Here is a 2,915-nt window from a genome sequence, read left to right as displayed (position 1 = left end):
CAACTAATGCTGCTACTACTACTATCCTACAGCCACTGCTACTACTACTATCCTACAGCTACTGCTACTACTACTAATTCTACTACTACTGCTACTACTACTACTATTTCTACTACTACTGCTACTACTACTACTATTTCTACTATTACTGCTACTACTTCTACTTTTACTTTTACTACTACTACTACTACTATCACTACTACTACTACTTATACTAATACTAATACTACCCCTACTACTACTACTACTACTAGTTGTACTATTATCCCTACTACTTCTGCTGCTATTCCTACTCTTCCTTCCACTACTCCTGCTACTATTCCTACTCCTAGTACTTATCCTTCTCCTACTACTATTCCTACTCCTAGTACTATTCCTACCCCTACTACTATTCCTACTCCCCCTCCGTCTCCTACTCCTAATCCTGATGCTGCTGTTGCTGCTGCTCATCATCATCATCATCATAATCATTATATATCATTATCAATGTTGCACCATTCATTCCTTCATTCCTCCTACTCATCATAATAATTATATAACGTTATCAATGTTGCATCATTCATTGCTTTTTTAACTGTGTTTTATTCTAAATACTTTTTCCTTTAGCAGGATGAATGACGTCACACACATGGTGTAATAGGGGGAGGGAGGAGGGGGGAGCGGATGTCGAGGATAGATTCGGTGAAATACAACTCGGGTCCGTCGAGGCGTCACCAGCGCATCTCCGAGGTATGCCAGAGTACGTCACGGGGGCTTCAACGATCTAAGAACACACACACGAACGAACACACACACACACACACACACACACACACACACACACACACACACACACACACATATATATATATATTTAATATATACATACTGTATAATATATATATATTATATAATAAATATATAGAATATATATAGGGCCTTACCTCCCTTGGGAAGTGGGGAAAAAAAGGCCTTGGGTATATGGTATATGTATGTTGCGGCATTGTGACAGGTTGGTGGATGTGGCGTGAGGGGCGTAGTTATTATAATATTAATATATATACCATACTATTAATATAAACATTTAAAGGACATAAATCAGAGTCCAAGTTTATTGGTCTGACATAGTTTCGCACAAATAGGCTTCTTCAGAGAGACCATAATGATAATCAATATATTTCATCTGAAGAAGGCCTAATTCGGGACTTAGTGCGAAAACTAGTCTGAAATAAACATGGACTCTGATTTATGTCTTCCCTCGCAAGAGGAAATTCCGAAAACCCACCGCCCCTATAGGACCCCATCGAATGAGTCCCCCCCAAAACAGCCTCCCGCCCTTTTAAAAAAACCACCCTCCCGACCAACAGACCCGAGTCTTAGGGATCGGGTCCCGCCGGGCCAAGAGGATTTCGAACCACCCGGCCTTATAGAACCCCCCTAGAGAGTGTGCCCAAAGCACCCCAGCACCCCCCTTTTTTAACCCACCTCGACCGAAACCAACAGACAGAACGAATTCCCTAGATCGGTCCCCTGGTTGTTCGAGTGGGTTTAAAGGCCGGGGTGGCGTTGGGTGGGGACACCCTCGCCGGTGGGGTCCCCCCCCTCTCAGGCCGGGTGGGTTCGAATCCTCCCCCTGCGCGATCGGGCCAATGGGATTGGTTTAAATGCACTTCACCATATATATGATATATATATACATCATATAAAAGATATATAGACCATATATTATACCTATAACTTTTTTATAAATTAAATATGTTATATATAAAAAGATAATTAATATAGAAACTTTTATTATTATTATAATACATATATATATATATATATATATATATATACTATATATATATATTGATCATAACCCCTTCCACAGTACAGTATTTGCACGCGCGTTCGAGTATGCACACATCGTCATAAAAATAATCACGGTTTGATGGTCGCTGCCATTAGCGTATTTCTCTCATAGTTTACTCAATACATGGCGATAAGGCGTGAAAGGGGTTCGTCCCGGTCCTTACCCCACACCACTGGTGGGCTGGTCCTTGAGTAAAATACAGGGAATATCGGATCGCCGTCTCAATATTAAAAATATCCCTTCCACAAATACCCCCCGGAATCAAGTTTCGATTCCAGGTTTCAAGGAATTTTATAGTCCCCCCTGTGGTTGTTGTGGTCTAGGGCGCCGCACAGATAAATATACAGATAGCCGAGTACAGCGGGGTTCGAGCCCCGCATGCAACTGTCATTAACAAATTATCGGTTTGATATCGCTGCCATTAGAGTTATTTCTCTCATATATACATATATATATACATATATATACATATATATATATATATATGTATGTATATTATATACATATATAGATACATATATATATATATATATATATATAGATAGATACATATATAGATACATATATATATTTTATATATATATATATATAATCTACATGTATATAAAATATATATATATATACATATACATACACATATATATATATACATATATATATATATATATATACAATATAGATACATATATATATACATATATATATATACATATATATATATATGTGTATATATATATATATATATATATATATATAATGTGGGTTTTGGACTGATAGTGATTGCGTAGATCAATTTCTTGTGGTAAGACAGATATGTGAGAAAGCTGTAGGAAAAGGTAAGGAGGTATTTTGGGCGTATACGTATCTGGAAAAGGCTTATGACAGGGTAGACAGGAAGACACTGTGGGAGGTATTGCAGATATATGGGATAGCAGGAAAGCTGTTAAGAACAGTCAAGAGTTTTTACGAGATTAGTAGAGTTTGTATTAGGATTAAAAATAGAGAGAGTGAGTGGTTTGAGGGAAAGGTGGGACTTCGTCAGGGATGTGTTATGTCGTCCTGGCTGTTAAACTTATACATG

The sequence above is a fragment of the Oratosquilla oratoria genome, chromosome 29 (assembly GCF_046742065.1).
Source record: "Oratosquilla oratoria isolate Oo_2021 chromosome 29, ASM4674206v1, whole genome shotgun sequence".
Lineage (NCBI taxonomy): Eukaryota > Metazoa > Arthropoda > Malacostraca > Stomatopoda > Squillidae > Oratosquilla > Oratosquilla oratoria.
This window is presented reverse-complemented; position numbering follows the sequence as displayed.